Source organism: Phyllobates terribilis, unplaced genomic scaffold (genome assembly GCF_046119375.1).
Source record: "Phyllobates terribilis strain yellow unplaced genomic scaffold, ASM4611937v1 Scaffold_11__3_contigs__length_659146591, whole genome shotgun sequence".
NCBI classification, from domain to species: Eukaryota; Metazoa; Chordata; class Amphibia; order Anura; family Dendrobatidae; genus Phyllobates; species Phyllobates terribilis.
This window is the reverse complement of record NW_027362771.1, coordinates 601,653,711-601,676,321: the sequence shown is the minus strand read 5'-3', so window position 1 is coordinate 601,676,321 and position 22,611 is coordinate 601,653,711. Positions and strand designations below refer to the sequence as shown.

Below are 22,611 nucleotides of genomic sequence, written 5' to 3'. Positions count from 1 at the left end.
CCCATGTCTGGATTAAAATTGAAACTGTTTTGCTATCTGTCGGCGCATTGTCTAAAAAAGTGTCTTTTAGCTGAATGTTATAGATTAATATCTTATAAACAATTCTTTTATGAGAAAAATCATCGTGAAGCGAAATCAAAACATTGAATATTTAATGCACTTCGGGATCTCTTTTCACTTTGATCACAGGATTGTCATCTTTGAAACCATAAGAAAAAAGGCTTCATTACTAGATTCTGAATTTTAAACTGGAAATCCCTGCATTCCCAATATCAAGATGCTCATTCATCCTTGTTTATGTCTCTTTCAGTCTGTGAGTAAAAGTAGAAAATTTCGAGAAGGTGTGCACGATTTCTTCATGCACTTTTTCAGTGAGTTATATTATGGGCGGAAAGTTTCTTTTAGTGTGACCTCGTGGCGCAACGGTAGCGCATCTGACTCCAGATCAGAAGGTTGCGTGTTCAAATCACGTCAGGGTCAAAAAACTTTTTTATAACTTAAACCATGTCTGTATTAAAATTGAAGCTGTGTTGCTATCCGTCAGCACAGTGTCTGAAAAAGTATATTTTAGTTGAATGTTATAAATTAATATCTTATAAACAATTATTTGATGAGAAAAATCATAGGGAAGCGAAATCAAAACATTGATTATTTAAGGCACGTTGGGATCTCTTTTCACTTTGATCATAGCATTGTCATCTTTGAATCCATAAGAAAAAAGGGTTCTTTACTAGACTCTGAATTTTAAACTGGAAAACCCTGCATTCCCAGTATCAAGATGTTCATTCATCCTTGTTTATGTTTTTTCAGTCTGTAAGTAAAAGTATCAAATTTCGAGAAGGTGTGCCACGATTTCTTCATGCACTTCTTAAGTGAGTTATATTATGGGCGGAAAGATACTTTTAATATGACCTCGTGGTGCAACAGTAGTGCTTCTGACTCCAGGTCAGAAGGTTGTGTGTTCAAATTACATTGGGATCAAAACTTCTATTTAACCCATGTCTGGATTAAAATTGAAGCTGTGTTGCTATCTGTCAGCACAGTGTCTGAAAAAGTGTCTTTTAGTTGAATGTTATAGATTAATATCTTATAAACAATTATTTCATGAGAAAAATAATCAGGAAGCAAAATCAAAACATTGAATATTTAAGGCACGTTGGGATCTCCTTTCACTTTGATCATAGCATTGTCATCTTTGAATCCATAAGAAAAAAGGGTTCTTTACTAGACTCTAAATTTTAAACTGGAAAACCCTCCATTCCCAATACCAAGATGTTCATTCGTCCTTGTTTATGTCTTTTTCAGTCTGTAAGTAAAAGTAGCAAATTTCGAGAAAGTGTGCCACGATTTCTTCATGCACTTTTTAAGTGAGTTATATTATGAGTGGAAAGTTAACTTTTGTATGATCTCGTGGTGCAACGGTAGCGCGTTTGACTCCAGATCAGAAGGTTGTGTGCAGTATTGAGCCACCACCGTAGTGTTCGGCTCGGTTCGTCGAGCACCATTAAAACCAATGGCAGGCAAACAAAAACACATAGAAACACATAGAAAACACCTTCAAAGGTGTCCAAAAGCTGACAAACTGCTCAGAAGACACAACTAACACATGGAAAAGTGACAAGTACATATAGTCATGCGAAAAGAAAAGAGGTGGAGGAGTAAAAGGAGGGGGAGACACAGATATAGGCATGTCATGCCCTTCTAAAATCCAAAAAGTGAGAAGCCGACACGTTCAGTCCGCTCCTGCCCGTGTCGCCGGGTTTGTGCCAGAGCCGCGGTGAACCCTGATGGCCAGCCCCCCTCTCCCAATACTGGTGCCTGTCCGCTGGTGGGTCGAGCGATCCCCCCTGTGGTGGAGGCAGCTCTAAGCTTTTTAATTTAAATTGTCTCTCTAATTTGAATGAATACACTTTAAATCCATTTACAAGGATCTATTGGAGGGCAAGTCTCATGCCAGCAGCCGCGTAATTCCAGCTCCAGTAGCGTCCACTAAAGCTGCTGCAGTTAAAAAGCTTTTATAAGTATCGAGCTCGGCTGTCCACCACAAGGCATCCTACTGCCAGTCCCAGCCCCTATGCCTTGGGGTGCCTCCTGATGCTCTTCACTGAGTATCCCGTGGTCCCGAAGCATTTCCTTTGAAAAAATTAAGTGTCCAAACTACAGGTGGTGTAGCTTGCTTAACAGCCGGGATAATCCGCTGACTAGCAGACACTGCTACTAGGCACAAAGTATTTCCTGGGCTGGATGCAGTTAAAAATTTGTAATTAGATACTCTCGTTGGATGCTGAGAAAGCATTCCATAGAGTCTCCTGGCACGCCATATATGATTCTCTTAAAAAGCTTGGGGTAGGGGTCTCGGTGACCCTTTTATAGCCAAAATCACGGCCCTGTATCACAATACGTCACCTAGGCTGAAGATAAATGGAACTGTAGCACCCTGAGGGCTCGGTTGCTACAGAGGTATTGCACCTCACCCAGAGGTGTGATATCTCACTCTCAGGTAAGGATGGAGTGTGGATCAGGACCCGACACCTGCATGCATTACACCACATTGCAGTGGGGCAGGGCGACCAATATGCCTCTGAGATGGGCACGACAGTCCCTGTCCCTGGCTGGAGTGGGGGGAGGGAACACTGAGGAAGGGGAACCCTGTAGTGCAGGAGCAGGGAGGAAGCAGTTCCTGGGTGCATTGAGAAGGGAGTATAAAAGGTGGGCACCATCTTAGTTCAGTGCAGAGAAGTCTGAGCAGAAGTGGCAGGGAGCAGGGGCTCTGCATGAGCTCTGCTCCGGAGGCGAGCCTAGTAACAGAGGCCCAGGCCTGGAAGAGGGAGAAGGAAGGAAGAGGAGCGGAGAAGGCTCCAGGAACGAGGAATGAAGGGATCCCAGGGGTGCGGACGGGCGAGTCGCCATCGCAAGCCCGAATCCACCTGCGTGGAGGGGTCAGGCCAAAGGGGGAGACGGGTCCCCGAAACTAGTGGAGGCAGGAAACGACCCTCAGCTAGAAACCGGAGGCTGTGACATTTTATGTGGCGCAGCCCCTCGCTACACCTGCTAGGAAGGCACCACATAGGGTCAGGGAAACTGGAGCCAAGTTTACCAAGAGGAGGCCCGAGGCAGCCGGACAGAAGGGTTGGTAAGAAAGGCCAGACAAAGGACACACAAAGGGGGTCCTGTGAAGCGCTCCAAAGTTATCTGGGAGTTGTCTGAGCCTCTCACCTGGTGAGCACAGTACGACGTGAGCAGCCGTTACCTGCAGACGTGGTCTGGATAATAAGAACTGTGAGTAAAGGCCCTGGACTGAATCACTGACTCCGTGTCGTTATTGCTGCTGCCCTACACCATCACCCCCATCCTCTGCATACACTGCCCTGAGGCTATACTCCTCCCGTGGGGAGTTATGCTACGCTCTGCTGCACCCACAACACCAGCCTCAGCGGTCTTCCCTGCAGCGGCGGTTCACTCTGACCGCAATCCACGGGTGGCGTAGTCGGACATTTAAACATCAAAACCACATAAATAGTTCCGCCACTGGTTTGACCACTCTGAGCCACGGAACCGGGTCGCCGCCACGAAGACTACAACCACCAGCATCCACCAAAAAGGGTCCGGCTCCGGGTGTCCCAAGGCCCAGGGGGTGCATTAGAACATTTTCATCACCTTTCACAATCACCAATGGGACAAGGCAGGGATGTCCTCTGTCCCCTCTCTTATACATCCTAGTGACGGAGCACCTGCTCTCATCAATTCGCCATAACCCCAATATTAAGTGGATTGAGGTGGGAGGCACCGAGTACAAGTGCTCTCTATTTGCTGATGATGTCCTAGTATATATCACTCAATCACATATATCCATCCATGCTGTTATGGCTGAAATAGATCACTTTGTTACATGGTCAAATTTTAAAATCAATGCAGCTTAGTCTGAGGCCCTCGATGTCTCCCTCCCCAAATCCATATAGGATTCCATCCAATCCAACTTTCCCTTTGCCTGGCCCTCACAGGGTATCAAATACTTAGGAATTCCTATTCATAGAGACCTCTCCCATCTATGTTATCTTAATTTTGGGCCCTTTATTGAACAACTCCATACAGACCACGGTTGGCAAGTTAGAACTGTAAGATTCACTACGTGAACCACTGGTGTTTTGTGGAAAAGCACATGTACACTGTGTTCCAAATTATTATGCAAAAAGTGTTTAGGAGTGATAAGGGAAGAATTTGTTTGTTTGTCAGTTAAACTCATTGATGGTGATGTGTGTCAGGGCTCTTTATATCACTGTAAGCAATTGCAGACACCTGTGCTAATTAGTTTGGCAGGTGTGTCCAATGAAAGGCAAGACTACTTAAGAAGGCTGTCTCACATTATTAAGCAGCCTACATTTTCTGCCAAAATGGGAAAGAAAAAGGTTGTCGGCTGCTAAGAAGCAACAAATTGTGGAGTGTTTAGGTCAAGGCATGACTACAATCAACATTGTGCGATGATCATAGAATCATAGAATCATAGAATGGTAGAGTTGGAAGGGACCTCCTGGGTCATCTGGTCCAACCCCCTGCTCAAAGCAGGATTCACTAAATCATCTCAGACAGATTTCTGTCCAGCCTCTGTTTGAAGACGTCCATTGAAGGGGAACTCACCACCTCTCGTGGCAGCCTGTTCCACTCATTGATCACCCTAACTGTCAAAAAGTTTTTTCTAATATCTAATCTGTGTCTCCTCCCATTTAGTTTCATCCCATTGCTTCTAGTCTTTCCTTGTGCAAATGAGAATAAAGATGATCCTTCTACAATGTGACAGCCCTTGACATATTTGTAGACAGCTATTAAGTCTCCTCTCAGTCTTCTTTTTTGCAAGCTAAACATTCCCAAATCCTGCAACCGTTCCTCATAGGACATGGTTTGCAGACCAGTCACCATTCTGGTCGCTCTTCTCTGAACTTGCTCCAGTTTTTCTATGTCTTTTTTAAAATGTGGTGCCCAAAACTGTACACAGTATTCCAGATGAGGTCTGACCAAAGAGGAGAAAAGGCCAATAATGACTTCACGTGATCTAGACTGTATGCTTCTGTTAATACATCCCAGAATTGTATTTGCCTTTTTTGCTGCTGCATCACATTGTTGACTCATGTTCAGTCTATGATCTATTAGTATACCTAAGTCTTTTTCACATGTACTGTTGCTTAGCTCTATTCCTCCCATTCTGTATATGCCTTTTTCATTTTTATTGCCCAGATGTAGTACTTTGCATTTTTCCCTGTTAAAAACCATTCTGTTGGTTGCTGCCCACTGCTCCAGTTTATTTAGGTCTTTTTGAATCCTCTCTCTCTCTTCTCTAGTATTAGCTATCCCTCCTAGCTTTGTGTCATCAGCAAATTTAATCAGTTTACCCTCAATTCTTTCATCTAAATCATTGATAAAGATGTTGAACAATACAGGTCCCAGGACAGAGCCCTGTGGTACCCCACTTGAGACATTCATCCAGCTGGATGTGAATCAGGATGAAGTGTCTTGGCAATCAAGAAGTAAGTAGCTGATTCACATTACACACGTGTGCGTGCTGATAAGGGAAATTGAGGACTCTTTCCTACAGGCAATTACGTCAGGTTAAAAGAGCAGCGGCAAAAAAGCCTTGTCATAGCAGCAGACAAGTTTTTGAAGCTGCTGGTGCCTCCAACGTCCCCCGAACAACAAGATACAGGGTCCTTCAGAGGTTTGCAGCTGTGCATACGCCATCCTGTCGACCTCCTCTATCCACTTCACACAAGCAGAAACGGCTCCAGTGGGCCAAACATTACATGAAGACTGATTTCAAAACTGTTTTGTTCACGGATGAGTGCCGTGCAGCGCTCGATGGTCCAGATGGATGGAGTGGAGGATGGCTGGTTGATGGACACCCCACGCAAACATGGCTACATCGCCAACAAGGAGGAGGTGGAGTAATGTTTTGGGCTGGAATCATGGGGAGAGAGATTGTCGGCCCCTTTAGGATCCCTGAAGGCGCTAAAGATGAACTCCATAATGTATGTGGATTTTCTCAAACAGCACTTCCTGCCATGGTTCAAGAAGAAGAACCGTGTATTTCACAGCAAGATCATTTTTTTGCATGATAATGCACCATTTCATGCTGCACATAAAACATCTGCATCTCTGGCTGATATGGGCATAAAAGGGGACAAACTTATGGTGTGACCCCTATGCTCCCCTTACCTCTACCCCATTCAGAACCTCTGGAGCATCATCAAAAGGAGTGTCTATGATGGCGGGAGGCAGTTCACATCTAAGCAACAGCTCTGGGAGGGTATTCTGTCCTCATGCAAAACAATTGAAGCAGAAACCATCCAAAACCTGACAAATTCAATGGACGAGAGAGTTCAGAAGCTCCTTTCGAACAAGGGGTCCTATGTGAAAATGTGACATCACCTAGAATAAAGTTTTGAGTTGAAAACTGTTTGATTTCAGTTTCTAATATCCTGCTAATGCTTATAATTTCAAAAATGACCATTTTTTTGGTCTTTATTAAAATGAAAAGGTTGATCGAAAAGTTTGGGGGATCTAAGAGTGTGGCAACCCAGTAGTCATGATTACTTCGAATTCTGACAATATGAGGGTCATGTTGCAGGTAGTGCAGCAAGAAGGCACTTATGTGTCTTGCGCATCTCGGAGCCCCAAAATTATTTTCCAGGCTAGATGCAGCTAAAAATTATTATTTATTTTAAATCTGGTGGAGCTTAGTATAGATCGCCTAATAGGATCAGTGCTGCACACTGCTACAAAGCCCAAATTATTTTCCAGTCAAGATACAGATAAACATGATTAGTAATTTTAAATCTGGTGGAGCTTATTATAGATGGCCTAATAGAATCAGTGCTGTACACTGCTACAAAGCCCAAATTATTTTCCAGCCAAGATACAGATAAACATGATTAGTAATTTGAAAGCTTAAAACGGTTGGTAGGGTGATTTTAACCAATCATCAAGCTTTTACTCTCCCCAGGATGACACAGGGGTAGAAAAGTCATTTCGGATCCATGATTTGTTCATCTTTATGAACGTGAATCTGTCTACATTATCAGTGGAGAGCCGCGTGCGCTTATCTGTCAGCACACCACCAGCAGCGCTGAACACACGTTCAGACAGAACGCTGGCTGCGGGGCATGACAAGATCTCCAAGGCGTAAGTGGCTAGCTCTGGCCATTTATCCAGATTGGAAGCCCAAAAAGAGCAAGGGTCCAGTGACACAGTCATGGCTTCAATGTTTACTTGGAGATACTCCTGTACCATCGTCTCTAGGCGTTGACTATGTGTCAGACTTCTTGTCTCCTATGGCCTTGCAAAGGATGGGCTAAAAAAGTGGTGAAATGATTCCGCAAAATTGATGTTACCAGCAGATACTGTGGTTCTGTTACGGTTTGAGTGCTGAACACTTGACGGTCCCACGGTTGGCAAGTTGGAACTGTGAGATTCACTACGTGCACCACTGGTGTTTTGTGGAAAAGCACATGTAAGATTCTGCAACAGTCTCTGCTGATACTCCTGCAAGCGTGCATCCCTTTCTATGGCAGGAATAATTTCTGCAAATTTACTTTTGTGTTGCGCATCCAGGAGCACCAAGTCCCTGTTGTGTTGGTGGCGAGGTAACAATCATGCTTCCTTCCTCTGTCCTCTCCCCCCAACCTCGCACAACAGAAATGTAATCAAGGTCTCCCTTATCTGATGAGTCTTCCATCAGTTCGTCCTCCACTTCTTCCTGGGCTCCTGCACCTTCCTCACTAGTTTGGCTGCTACCATGCGCCCTGGTAAAACCATCTCCCCCACCCTCACATGCCTGCCACCTTGGTGCTGCCGACCGTCTGGACCTTGCAGATGTTAGCCCTTACGCATACAACTCCTCCTCCTCTACTTCCTCCACCTCCTCTTGTGCCACCACCTGACTCCGAATTCTGTTTAACATGTGCTCCAGCATGTAAATCACCGGAATAGTCATGCTGATAATGGCATCGTCAGCACTAAACATCTTCGTCGCCATTTCAAAACTGTGCAGAAGGGTGCATAGGTCCCTGATCTGAGACCACTCCTCCAGCGTGATTTGCCCCACCTCTGGATCTCGTTGGCCCAGGCTATACGTCAGAACGTATTGCACCAGGGCTTGTCGGTGCTGCCACAGTCGCTGCAACATAGCAGCAGAGTTGAATTCCACCGGGTAGGCACATAACATTTTAGCCGGTGAAGTGGCAGGCCCAACGACTTCTGTAGAGATGTAAGTCGCTGAGCTGCGGGTTGTGAATGGCGGAAGTGAGCACACAGCGACCGTGCCCTCTGCAGAAGGCCATCTAGTATGGGATAGTGGGCTAAAAATTGCTGGACAACCAGGTTCAACACGTGAGCCATACAAGGCACGTGTGTGACATTGCCCCGGCGAAGAGCCGCACCCAGGTTTGCAGCATTGTCGCACACGGCCTTCCCTGGTTTCAGGTCCAGTGGAGACAGCCATTCATGAAATTGGTTCTCCAGAGCTGACCACAACTCCTCAGCTGTGTGACTCACATTTCCCAGACATTTCAAAGTAAAAACCGCCTGATGACGTTGAGCCCTACTGCCAGCATAGTAAGGAGGTGTGCAGGATCCCTTCTGCGCAGTTAGAAAGCTTGTGGCATGACCAGACAGGCTTTGGGTGCAGGTGGAAGACCGAGAGGAGGTTGAGGAGGCAGAAGCAGTGGAGGAACTTTGACATAAAGAGGATTGACGCACAACTCGTGGGGACGGCAAGACTTGGACAGCAGCCCCTTGTCCTGCTGTCACCATAGTTACCCAGTGCCCAGTCAGCGACATGTAACGCCCCTGTCCATGCCTACTCGTCCAAGTGTCTGTGGTGAAATGCACCCTGTCACACACAGAGTTTCTCAAAGAAGCGGTGATGTTGTGTGCGACATGCTGGTGGAGCGCAGGCACACCTTTCTTTGAGAAGTAGTGCCGACTGGGCATCTGGTACTGGGGCACTGCTACGGACATAAGGTCTCGAAAATCCTCTGTGTCCACCAGGCGAAAGGCAGCATTTCTGTAGCTAAGAGCTTGCAGATGGTGAAATTCAACCTCTTAGCTTTCTCATGGCTAGGAGGAAATGGTCTTTTACTTGTCCACATCTGAGGGACCGAGGGCTGGCTATTGTGCTTAGACGGGGTTGATAAGGGTGTCCCCGGCAAACTGCCGGTCTCTGAGGAAGATGCAGGCGGACATGTTAGGTTGCCTTGATCCAAAGGTGGTGCTATCGATGTCGGACAGCTCTCAACACCAGCTGGTGTTACCACCTCCAAAGAAAATGATGACCTGCCAATCACGCTGGCTGTTGCGGGTAAAGAGGTGGCAGGTCTGCGCCCCAAAACAGGTGTGACTGCTGTCCCCCCAGTCACAGAGGATGAAGAGGCCGCGGATGCACAAGATATGGCAGACGGTGGTTGGCCCGGCCGGCTAGGCCGCATTGTAGCACACTGAGCTTCCCACTGCAACTTATGCTTCATGTCCATGTGCCGGTTCATGCATGAAGTACTCAAACTATGTATTTTTTGGCCTCTACTTAGCTTTTGCTGACAAATGTTACAGATAACACGAGTTGGGTCATCTTTATCGATCTGAAAAAATGCCCAGGCTATGCAAGGCTTAGCACCCATGCGACCTGAAGAGCCACCACGACTTGTGGTGAGAGGCAGATTTGTGTTTGAGGATGCAGTTGTTGACGTGCTTCCAGTACTACGTCTCTGTCCAGGAAGGCGCAACCTGACCTCGTCGTCACTAGCATCTTCCTCCACCTCCTCTGCTGACCTCATCTCTTGGCTGACTGTGGGTTGACAGTAAGTCGGATCTCCAACCTCATCATCATCACCCTGTGCGTTATCACACCCGTCGTCCTCAGAGCCAACCTGTTCCTGCCCTGACAAAAAACTAAAGTTGTCGCTCCAATCAGGCATTTGAGTCTCATCATCATCTTCCTCATTGTCTCCACCAACAGGAGTTACAGTTTCGGTATGAGGGTCTACATTATGGTCAGAACCTTCTGCGTCTGGTCCTGGATCCGACTCATAAAGATTCTGGGCATCAGTGCAGATCATTTCCTCGTCTGGATTCACAGAAGCGCTGGAGTCGACCTCTGATTCCCAGGCTATAGTATGAGTAAACAGCTCTGCAGACTCAACCATCTGTTCTACCTCATACTCAGACGGGCAGCTGGAGATTTGGGAGCTGTGAGGAAGCAAGTGCGATTGGGGTGACACCTTTGAGGACTGGAGTATTTGTGATGTTGAAGTTGATGTGGAGGAGAGCCCAATTAAAGGAGCACTTGATATCCGTTGAAGCACCTGCTGTTTTTGTGCCTCATCTGGAATTTGTAGCGATTGGCGTGGCCGTAAGAAAGGGATCTTATCACATTGTCCGCTAAAAGAAGTAGACAGTTGGCTGGAAGATGGTCTTTCTTCTGCAGATGTTACTGTTGCTTTAACACCTACCCCACGGACACAACCTTTTTTCCCCTTCCCAACATGCCTATTCCCCTTTCCACCAGCAGCAGGCCTTTTTCCACTCATTTTGGTGGTTAACTAATTCACAACTCTGGAGTTGTTTGCACAAAAAAACAATGGATGGGAACCGAGCAGAGCTGAGTGGCCAAAGTGTGGTATTAGGCCAAAACTATTGGCTGGGTTAGATGCAGAAAAAAATTATATTCAATTTGCAACCTGATGGAGGTCAGTATAGATGGAGTAATAGAACAAGTCCCACACACAGCTAGAAGCCCAAATATTTTTTCAGAGCTAGATGCAGATAAAAATTATTTTTAATTTGCAACCTGATGGAGGTCAGTATAGATGGACTAATAGAGAAAGTCCCACACACTGCTAGAAGGCCAAATATTTTTTCAGAGCTAGATGCAGAAAAAAATTATATTCAGTTTGCAACCTGATGGAGGTCTGTATAGATGGATTAATAGAACAAGTCCCACACACAGCTAGAAGCCCAATATTTTTTAAGAGGTAGATGCAGAAAAAAATATATTCAGTTTGCAACGTGATGGAGGTCAGTATAGATGGACTAATACAAGAAGTCCCACACACAGCTAGAAGCCCAATATTTTTTCAGAGCTAGATGCAGAAAAAAATTATATTCAATTTGCAACCTGATGGAGGTCAGTATAAATGGATTAATAGAACAAGTCCCACACACAGCTAGAAGCCCAAATATTTTTTCAGAGCTAGATGCAGATAAAAATTATTTTTAATTTGCAACCTGATGGAGGTCAGTATAGATGGACTAATAGAGAAAGTCCCACACACTGCTAGAAGGCCAAATATTTTTTCAGATCTAGATGCAGAAAAAAATTATATTGAGTTTGCAACCTGATGGAGGTCAGTATAGATGGACTAATAGAGAAAGTCCCACACACTGCTAGAAGGCCAAATATTTTTTCAGAGCTAGATGCAGAAAAAAATTATATTCAGTTTGCAACCTGATGGAGGTCAGTGTAGATGGACTAATAGAGAAAGTCCCACACACTGCTAGAAGGCCAAATATTTTTTCAGAGCTAGATGCAGAAAAAAATTATATTCAGTTTGCAACCTGATGGAGGTCTGTATAGATGGACTAATACAACAAGTCCCACTGCCTGCGACCAATCACCGATTTGGGCGCCAAATTTAAATATCGGCCGCGACCAATCACCCATCTTGGCTCCACATTTAAACACTGCTGTACTGATTGGTCGCGAACGCTATTTAAATGTGGCGTCAAAATCGGTGATTGGTAGCGCCCAGCGTCGGCGACCAATCAGCACAGCGGTGTTTAAATGTGGAGCCAAGATCGGTGATTGGTTGCGGCCGATATTTAAATTTGGCGCCCAAATCGGTGATTGGTCGCGGGCAGCGCCAGCGACCAATCAGCGATTTTTAACACAAATGTCCGAATCTTTGTAACACCATGCGGATACTGTGGGGACATCAGCGGCTAGGGTGTGAAGGGAGGACCGGGGAGCGGCGCTGCGGGTCCGGATACTTCTGCTGCGAGCAGTCGCTCATCTCCCGGCTTCTCGCAGCGGAAGTATCCGACCAGGCAGCGGCGCTCCCCGGTCCTCACCAATACGATTCGCTGCTTGGTCGCGCTCTCTGCACGCGACCAATCAGTGATCTTGGCGCTAAAGTTAAACACCGCTCTGCTGATTGGTCGTGGATGCTGCCCGCGACCAATCACCGATTTGGGCGCCACATTTAAATAGCGGCCGCAACCAATCAGCAAGCTTGGCGCCAAATTTAAACAACGCTCTGCTGATTGATCGCGGTCGCTGTCCGTGACCAATCAGCAGTATTGGCACCAAATTTAAACCCTGCTCGGCTGATTGGTCACGGTTGCCGGCCGCGACCAATCAGCAGTATTGGCGCCAAATTTAAAACCCGCTCTGCTGATTGGTCACAGTTGTGGGCCGCGACCAATCAGCGATTTTGGCGCCAAATTTAAACCCCGCTCTGCTGATTGGTTGCGACCGCCGGCCGCGACTAATCAACATTGTTGCCGCCAAATTTAAACACCGCTCTGCTGAATGGTCGCGGTCGTGACCAATCACCATTATTGGTGTCAAATTTAAACCCCGCTCTGCTGATTAGTCGCGACCGCCGGCCGTGACCAATCAGCGATATAGTCGCCAAATTTCAACAACGCTTTGCTGATTGGTCGCGGTTGCTGGCCGCGACCAGTCAGCGATTTTGGCGCCAAATTTAAACACCGCTCTGCTGATTGCGCCGGGTCTGCCGCATACATATTCTAGAATACCCGATGCGTTAGAATCGGGCCACCATCTAGTTTCATGAAATAATTAAAAAAAAAATTGACGTGGGGCTTCGCACTATATTTGTGTCCAGCCAGGTACAGCAGGCAGGAACTGGCTGCCCCCAACCACCAGCTGCCTATTTGTACCTGGCCGGACACAACAATATAGGGAAGCCCTTTTTTTCTTAATTATTTCATGAATTTCATGAAATAATTAAAAAAAAAAATAAGTGGGGCTTCGCCCTATTTTTGTGTCCAGCCAGGTACAACTAGGCAGCTGGGGGCTGGAATCTGCAGCGCAGGGAGGCCCAAGCTTTCTGGGCCTCCCCCGCTGCAAAAAGCAGTCCGCAGCCAGCCCGGAAAATGGCGCATTCATAGAAGCGCCATCTTCTGGCGCTGTACCCAACTCATCCAGGGCCCTGGTGCGGTGGCTCACTGGGTAATAAAGGGGTTAGGGCCAGCTTGGCATTATCAGCTGGCCCTAAGCCCGAAATTCATGGGGTCAAGCCAATATTAGACATGACCACCATGAATTTCTAGTAAAGTGTTTAAAAAAAACACAACACGCAGAAAAAAGTCCTTTAATTGAAATAAAGACACAATTCTTTATTGTTCTAAATTAAACCATACTTACCGTCACGCCCATTCCAGCTGAAGCCAATGTCTTCTGCAATAAAAGTAAAATAATTAAGCAACCTCATCCTTACCTTTCCATGGTTCCCACGACAGCTTCAGCTCTGCTACATCGAGATGACAGACTGGACCGCAGCAGAACGCTGCCATCCAGCCTGTCATCCCGCGAACACTGAGAAGCGCAGGCATGCTTGCGCTCCTCAGTGTCTCGCTGTGACGGCATAAAGATGAGACGAGTTCATGTCCAATGAACTCGGCGCACCTCATGCACTTCACTGACAGCGTGGGAGAATTCTCCTGCACTCAGCACTTCAGCGTGAGAATTCTCCCATGCTGTCAGTGACGTACATGAGGTCAGCTGAGTTCATTGGACATGAATGAGCTCACCTCTTGCACGTCAGTGGCAGCGTGGGAAATTTCTCACGCTGAAGCGCTGAGTGCAGGAGAATTTTCCCACGCTGTCAGTGACATGCATGAGGTGAGCTCATTCATGTCCAATGATCTCAGCTCACCTCATGCACGTCACTGACAGCGTGGGAGAATTCTCACGCTGAAGCGCTGAGTGCAGGAGAATTCTCCCACGCTGTCAGTGACGTGCATGAGGTGAGCCGAGTTCATTGGACATGAACTCGTCTCATCTTTATGCCGTCACAGCCAGACACTGCAGAGCGCAAGCATGCCTGCGCTTCTCAGAGTCTGCGGGATGACAGGCTGGATGGCAGCGTTCTGCTGCGGTCCAGCCTGTCATCTCGATGTAGCAGAGCTGAAGCTGTCGTGGGAACCATGGAAAGGTAAGGATGAGGTTGCTCTATTATTTTTCTTTTATTGCAGGAGATCGTTGGCTTCAGCTGGAATGGGCGTGGTGGTAAGTATGGTTTAATTTAGAACAATAAAGGAATGTGTCTTTATTTCAATTAAAGGACTTTATTCTGGGTGTTTGTGTTTTCCTTTAACTTTGACTATGGGGTTAGTAATGGGGGTGTCTTATAGACGCCTCTCCATTACTAACCTGGGCTTGATGTCAGCTGGCATTATAAGCTGACATCAACCCCAACCCTATTACCCCACTGCCACCGCTACAGGGCAGTGGGAAGAGCGAGGCTAAGTGCCAGAATTGGCGCATCCTAAGGATGCGCCGTTTCTGGGGCCGCTGACGGCTGGTGTTTCTAGCCTGGGAGGGGGCCAATATTCATGGCACCCTTCCTGGGCTAGTAATATCAGCCCCCAGCTGTCTGCCTAGCCTTTGCTAGCTATTAAAATAGGGGGGACCCCACGTCATTTTTTTGGGGGGTCCCCCATTTTAATAGCTAGTAAAGGCTAGGTATTCCACTGGCGGCTGATATTAGTAGCCTGGGAAGCTCCGTGGGTATTACCCCCTTCCCAGGCTTCAAACATCTGCCCCAGCTGTCTGCTTAACCTCTGCTAGAGCCTAAAATTATGGGGTCCCCCACGCCAATTTTTTTTTAAATAAATCCTTTATTTTAACACTAAATGACAAGTACAGTAATCAACACTGTCACTGTACTTCATATATATGTGACTGACATGTTTCTATCTATCTAATCTATGTGTGAAGCTCTATTCTGTCTGTTATAAATTGTCGGGTACAGATGCTGAATTGCCGGCCGGCTTTTTTAAAGAGACAGTGCATGAAAACACTATTATTTTTTTTAATAAATCCTTTACACTAAATGACAAGTACAGTAAGCAACACTGTCACTGTACTTCATATATATGTGACTGACATGTTTCTATCTATCTAATCTATGTGTGATTCTTTATTCTTTCTATTCTAAATTGTCGGGTACCGCTGCTGAATTGCCGGCCGGCTTTTTTAAAGAGACGGTGCATGAAAACACTATTATTTTTTTTGATAAATCCTTTACACTAAATACCATTTGATGGTATAACCACTGTGTCTTCTATACAGCCTGCCTGCCTGCCTGATATCTGCGATGGATATTAGTCCTGAGAAGGACTGTTTGTTTGATCTGGCAGTCTTTACAGACCCTACACTAACTATTTCGCAGCATATATCTCTCCCTAAATCAGCAGTGCTGTCCCTACACTGTCTGATCCCAGCCGTCTGTGTCCAAGTTGGCGGCGTCGAGGTGACGCTGTGCGGCCAGCCAATCAATGTAATGCCCACAACCAACTTGGCTGCGGCATTACAGTGACTGGCTGGCAATCACTGCATGTTCATTGGCTCTGTAAAGAATGCCAAACATGCAGGGAGGAGACCCAAGCTCCTGCCCGAGTAACCCGGAAATGCTTGGTGCTCGCCGAACATCAAGAGTAGCGTGATGGTCAGTAGAGATGAGCGTTGTTCGACTCGAACTGTTCGCCAATCTCAAATTCGAGATGTTTTGGGCGGTGTTCGAGCCGTTCAGCAAACACGAACGATTTGAGAAAAAATCGGCTCTTCGAGGTTATGTTCGATAACTGTTCGTGCTGTTGCTGTGTGCGCTAAACCTTGTTAATTTCAAGCCAATTTTCGCACAAATCTACAGATAGCTTGGGAGTAGGGAATAGTTGTGATTGCAGTCCTTTTAAGGACTAGGTTACAGCATTTCCTACGACTTTTATCAGGCAGGTCTGTGCTCTTAAATAGATAGATTGTGGGAGTAAAGACTAATTGTAATTGCAGTCCTTTTCAGGACTAGGTTACATCAGTTCCTATCAGTTTTTGCCAGGCAGGTCTGTGCCAGTGCTGTGCAAGTTTTTTTCACAGCATTTGGCTGAATCTAGCAAAGCTAATCCTTTTTGGCCTATTGCAGAGTGTGTTAGTCAGTGGAGTAGCCTATCTGTGTTGCAAGATATACCACCTGTGTATAGAATACCAATTTTTTTACTGCACCTAGTGAAGTAAAATCTTTTGGGCATAGCATCATTCTATTAGTCCATCTATACTGACCTCCATCAGGTTGCAAATTGAATATATTTTTTTTCTGCATCTAGCTCTGAAAAAATATTTGGGCTTCTAGCAGTGTGTGGGACTTGTTCTATTAGTCCATCTATACTGACCTCCATCAGGTTGCAAACTGAATATAATTTTTTTCTGCATCTAGCTCTGAAAAAATATTTGGCCTTCTAGCAGTGTGTGGGACTTTCTCTATTAGTCCATCTATACTGACCTCCAGCAGGTTGAAAATTAAAAATAATTTTTATCTGCATCTAGATCTGAAAAAATATTTGGCCTTCTAGCAGTGTGTGGGAGTTTCTCTATTAGTCCATCTATACTGACCTCCATCAGGTTGCAAATTAAAGATAATTTTTTGTCTGCATCTACCTCTGAAAAAATATTTGGGCTTCTAGCTGTGTGTGGGACTTGTTCTATTAGTCCATCTATACTGACCTCCATCAGGTTGCAAACTGAATATAATTTTTTTCTGCATCTAGCTCTGAAAAAATATTTGGCCTTCTAGCAGTGTGTGGAACTTTCTCTATTAGTCCATCTATACTGACCTCCATCAGGTTGCAAACTGAATATATTTTTTTCCTGCATCTACCTCTGAAAAAATATTGGGCTTCTAGCTGTGTGTGGGACTTGTTCTATTATTCCATCTATACAGACCTCCATCAGGTTGCAAACTGAATATATTTTTTTTCTGCATCTACCTCTGAAAAAATATTGGCCTTCTAGCAGTGTGTGGGACTTTCTCTATTAGTCCATCTATACTGACCTCCATCAGATTGAAAATTAAAAATAATTTTTATCTGCATCTAGCTCTGAAAAAATATTTGGCCTTCTAGCAGTGTGTGGGACTTTCTCTATTAGTCCATCTATACTGACCTCCATCAGGTTGCAAATTAAAAATAATTTTTATCTGCATCTAGCTCTGAAAAAATATTTGGCATTCTAGCTGTGTGTGGGACTTTCTCTATTAGTCCATCTATACTGACCTCCATCAGGTTGCAAATTAAAAATAATTTTTATCTGCATCTAGCTCTGAAAAAATATTTGGCCTTCTAGCAGTGTGTGTGATTTTCTCTATTAGTCCATCTATACTGACCTCCATCAGGTTGCAAATTAAAAATAATTTTTATCTGCATCTAGCTCTGAAAAAATATTTGGCCTTCTAGCAGTGTGTGGGACTTTCTCTATTAGTCCATCTATACTGACCTCCATCAGGTTGCAAATTAAAAATAATTTTTATCTGCATCTACCTCTGAAAAAATATTTGGGCTTCTAGCTGTGTGTGGGACTTGTTCTATTAGTCCATTTATACTGACCTCCATCAGGTTGCAAACTGAATATAATTTTTTTCTGCATCTAACTCTGAAAAAATATTTGGCCTTCTAGCAGTGTGTGGGACTTTCTCTATTAGTCCATCTATACTGACCTCCATCAGGTTGCAAATTAAAAATAATTTTTTTTCTGCATCTACCTCTGAAAAAATATTGGGCTTCTAGCTGTGTGTGGGACTTGTTCTATTAATCCATCTATACAGACCTCCATCAGGTTGCAAACTGAATATAATTTTTTTCTGCATCTACCTCTGAAAAAATATTTGGGCTTCTAGCAGTGTGTGGGACTTGTTCTATTAGTCCACCTATACTGACCTCCATCAGGTTGCAAATTCAAAATAATTTTTTGTCTGCATCTAGCTCTGAAAAAATATTTGGCCTTCTAGCAGTGTGTGGGACTTTCTCTTTTAGTCCATCTATACTGACCTCCATCAGGTTGCAAACTGAATATATTTTTTTTCTGCATCTACCTCTGAAAAAATATTTGGGCTTCTAGCTGTGTGTGGGACTTGTTCTATTAGTCCATCTATACTGACCTCCATCAGGTTGAAAATCGAATATAATTTTTTTCTCCATCTAACCCAGCCAATAGTTTTGGCCTAATACCACACTTTGGCCACTCAGCTCTGCTCGGTTCCCATCCATTGTTTTTTTGTGCAAACAACTCCAGAGTTGTGAATTAGTTAACCACCAAAATGAGTGGAAAAAGGCCTGCTGCTGGTGGAAAGGGGAATAGGCGTGTTGGGAATGGGAAAAAAGGTTGTGTCCGTGGGGTAGGTGTTAAAGCAACAGTAACATCTGCAGAAGAAAGACCATCTTCCAGCCAAACTAAAATGTCTACTTCTTTTAGCGGACAATGTGATAAGATCCCTTTCTTACAGCCACGCCAATCGCTACAAATTCCAGATGAGGCACAAAAACAGCAGTTGCTTCAACGGATATCAAGTGCTCCTTTAAGTGGGCTCTCCTCCACATCAACTTCAACATCACAAATACTCCAGTCCTCAAAGGTGTCACCCCAATCGCACTTGCTTCCTCACAGCTCCCAAATCTCCAGCTGCCCGTCTGAGTATGAGGTAGAACAGATGGTTGAGTCTGCAGAGCTGTTTACTCATACTATAGCCTGGGAATCAGAGGTCGACTCCAGTGCTTCTGTGAATCCAGACGAGGAAATGATCTGCACTGATGCCCAGAATCTTTATGAGTCGGATCCAGGACCATACGCAGAAGGTTCTGACCATAATGTAGACCCTCATTCCCAAACTGTAACTCCTGTTGGTGGAGACAATGAGGAAGACGATGATGAGACTCAAATACCTGATTGGATCGACAACTTTAGTTTTTTGTCAGGGCAGGAACAGGTTGGCTCTGAGGACGACGGGTGTGATAACGCACAGGGTGATGATGATGAGGTTGGAGATCCCACTTACTGTCAACCCACAGTCAGCCAAGAGATGAGGTCAGCAGAGGAGGTGGAGGAAGATGCTAGTGACGACGAGGTCAGGTTGCGCCTTCCTGGACAGAGACATAGTACTGGAAGCACGTCAACAACTGCATCCTCAAACACAACTCTGCCTCTCACCACAAGTCGTGGTGGCTCTTCAGGTCGCATGGGTGCTAAGCCTTGCATAGCCTGGGCATTTTTTCAGATCGATAAAGATGACCCAACTCGTGTTATCTGTAACATTTGTCAGCAAAAGCTAAGTATAGGTCAAAAAATACATAGTTTGAGTACTTCATGCATGAACCGGCACATGGACATGAAGCATAAGTTGCAGTGGAAAGCTCAGTCTGCTACAATGCGGCCTAGCCGGCCGGGCCAACCACCGTCTGCCATATCTTGTGCATCCGCGGCCTCTTCATCCTCTGTGACTGGGGGGACAGCAGTCACACCTGTTTTGGGGCGCAGACCTGCCACCTCTTTACCCGGAACAGCCAGCGTGATTGGCAGGTCATCATTTTCTTTGCAGGTGATAACACCAGCTGGTGTTGAGCGCTGTCCGACATCGATAGCACCACCTTTGGATCAAGGCAACCTAACATGTCCGCCTGCATCTTCCTCACAGACCGGCAGTTTGCAGGGGACACCCTTATCAACCCCGTCTAAGCACAATAGCCAGCCCTCGGTCCCTCAGATGTGGACAAGTAAAAGACCATTTCCTCCTAGCCATGAGAAAGCTAAGAGGTTGAATTTCACCATCTGCAAGCTCTTGGCTACAGAAATGCTGCCTTTCCGCCTGGTGGAGACAGAGGATTTTCGAGACCTTATGTCCGTCGCAGTGCCCCAGTACCAGATGCCCAGTCGGCACTACTTCTCAAAGAAAGGTGTGCCTGCGCTCCACCAGCATGTCGGACAACAACATCACCGCTTCTTTGAGAAACTGTGTGTGACAGGGTGCATTTCACCACAGACACTTGGACGAGTAGGCATGGACAGGGGCGTTACTTGTCGCTGACTGGGCACTGGGTACCTATGGTGACAGCAGGACAAGGGGCTGCTGTCCAAGTCTTGCCGTCCCCACGAGTTGTGCGTCAATCCTCTTTATGTCAAAGTTCCTCCACTGCTTCTGCCTCCTCAACCTCCTCTCGGTCTTCCACCTGCACCCAAAGCCTGTCTGGTCATGCCACAAGCTTTCTAACTGCGCAGAAGGGATCCTGCACACCTCCTTACTATGCTGGCAGTAGGGCTCAACGTCATCAGGCAGTTTTTACTTTGAAATGTCTGGGAAATGTGAGTCACACAGCTGAGGAGTTGTGGTCAGCTCTGGAGAACCAATTTCATGAATGGTTGTCTCCACTGGACCTGAAACCAGGGAAGGCCGTGTGCTACAGTGCTGCAAACCTGGGTGCGGCCCTTCGCCGGGGCAATGTCACACACGTGCCTTGTATAGCTCACGTGTTGAACCTGGTTGTCCAGCAATTTTTAGCCCACTATCCCAGACTAGATGGCCTTCTGCAGAGGGCACGGTCGCTGTGTGCTCACTTCCGCCATTCGCATCCCGCAGCTCAGCGACTTACATCTCTACAGAAGTCGTTGGGCCTGTCACTTCACCGGCTAAAATGCAATGTGCCTACCCGGTGGAATTCAACTCTGCACATGTTGCAGCGACTGTGGCAGCACCGACAAGCCCTGGTGCAATACGTTCTGACGTATAGCCTGGGCCAACGAGATCCAGAGGTGGGGCAAATCACGCTGTTGGAGTGGTCTCAGATCAGGGACCTATGCACCCTTCTGCACAGTTTTGAAATGGCGACGAAGATGTTTAGTGCTGACGATGCCATTAACAGCATGACTATTCCGGTGATTTACATGCTGGAGCACATGTTAAACAGAATTCGGAGTCAGGTGGTGGCACAAGAGGAGGTGGAGGAAGTAGAGGAGGAGGAGTTGTATGCGGAAGGGCTAACATCTGCAAGGTCCAGACGGTCGGCAGCACCAAGGCGGCAGGCATGTGAGGGTGGGGGAGATGGTTTTACCAGGGCGCATGGTAGCAGCCAAACTAGTGAGGAAGGTGCAGGAGCCCAGGAAGAAGTGGAGGACGAACTGATGGAAGACTCATCAGATGAGGGAGACCTTGATCACATTTCTGTTGTGCGAGGTTGGGGGGAGAGGACAGAGGAAGGAAGCATGATTGTTAGCTCGCCACCAACACAACAGGGACTTGGTGCTCCTGGATGCGCAACACACATGAGTGCCTTCTTGCTGCACTACCTGCAACATGACCCTCGAATTGTGAGAATTAGAAATAATCCTGACTACTGGGTTGCCACACTGTTAGATTCCCGGTACAAAAGTAAATTTGCCGAAATTATTCCTGCCATAGAAAGGGATGCACGCATGCAGGAGTATCAGCAGAGACTGTTGCAGAATCTTACATGTGCTTTTCCACAAAACACCAGTGGTGCACGTAGTGAATCTCACAGTTCCAACTTGCCAACCGTGGGACCGTCAAGTGTTCAGCACTTAAACCGTAACAGAACCTCAGTATCTGCTGGTAACATCAATTTTGCAGAATCATTTCACCACTTTTTTAGCCCATCCTTTGCAAGGCCACAGGAGACAAGAAGTCTGACACATAGTCAACGCCTAGAGACGATGGTACAGGAGTATCTCCAAGTAAACATTGAAGCCATGACTGTGTCACTGGACCCTTGCTCTTTTTGGGCTTCCAATCTGGATAAATGGCCGGAGCTAGCCACTTACGCCTTGGAGATCTTGTCATGCCCCGCAGCCAGCGTTCTGTCTGAACGTGTGTTCAGCGCTGCTGGTGGAGTGCTGACAGATAAGCGCATGCGGCTCTCCACTGATAATGTAGACAGACTCACGTTCATAAAGATGAACAAATCATGGATCCGAAACGACTTTTCTACCCCTGTCTCATCCTGGGGAGAGTAAAAGCTTGATGATTGGTTAAAATCACCCTACCAACCGTTTTAAGCTTTCAAATTACTAATCATGTTTATCTGTATCTTGGCTGGAAAATAATTTGGGCTTTGTAGCAGTGTGCAGCACTGATTCTATTAGGCCATCTATAATAAGCTCCACCAGATTTAAAATTACTAATCATGTTTATCTGTATCTTGACTGGAAAATAATTTGGGCTTTGTAGCAGTGTGCAGCACTGATCCTATTAGGCCATCTATACATAGCTCCACCAGATTTAAAATTAATAATAATTTTTAGCTGCATCTAGCCCGGAAAATAATTTTGGGGCTCCGAGATGCGCAGGACACATAAGTGCCTTCTTGCTGCACTACCTGCAACATGACCCTCATATTGTCAGAATTCGAAGTAATCATGACTACTGGGTTGCCACACTCTTAGATCACCCAAACTTTTCGATCAACCTTTTCATTTTAATAAAGACCAAAAAAATGGTAATTTTTGAAATTATAAGCATTAGCAGGTTATTAGAAACTGAAATCAAACAG

At 45.9% G+C, this 22,611-nt stretch overlaps 1 non-coding gene across 1 annotated transcript; it reads left to right on the top strand.

The window, feature by feature from the left end:
- Positions 1-408: 408 nt before the first annotated feature.
- Positions 409-480, top strand: TRNAW-CCA (transfer RNA tryptophan (anticodon CCA)). The gene has a single exon. It is a non-coding gene; the product is annotated as a tRNA-Trp (tRNA).
- The last annotated feature ends 22,131 nt before the right edge of the window (positions 481-22,611 follow it).